The sequence below is a fragment of the Leucoraja erinacea genome, chromosome 21, assembly GCF_028641065.1.
Source record: "Leucoraja erinacea ecotype New England chromosome 21, Leri_hhj_1, whole genome shotgun sequence".
Classification (NCBI taxonomy): domain Eukaryota; kingdom Metazoa; phylum Chordata; class Chondrichthyes; order Rajiformes; family Rajidae; genus Leucoraja; species Leucoraja erinaceus.
Genome location: NC_073397.1, coordinates 32,275,286 through 32,275,658, shown reverse-complemented (window position 1 = coordinate 32,275,658; position 373 = coordinate 32,275,286).

Genomic DNA, 373 nt, shown 5'->3' with positions numbered 1-373 from the left:
TCAGGGTGGTTGCCACGTGCCATCATGGTTAATGCTGAATGCTGCCATATTTTGAGAGACCCAATCAAACTCTAGGCATTGTGCATCGCAGCGCACAAAATCATAAGGTCAGTTGTGATGAATAGGGCCACTTGTTCACTTGACCCAACCTGGTCTCTGTCATCCTGCCTTCACATCGGTTTCAGTTGATGAATCACCACCTGCGATAAGAAATATTTCCAGCGTCTGTGATAAACCTGCACATAAAGCGAGTTGAAGGACAGGTAAAGGACAGCACTGCTTTGACCTTTCTCGGAGCTGAGAGCTTGATTGTCCCGGCTGCTCTGTTTTACGGTGGTTCCTGTACTCCTCTGTCTTGGGATAGGGCAAAGCC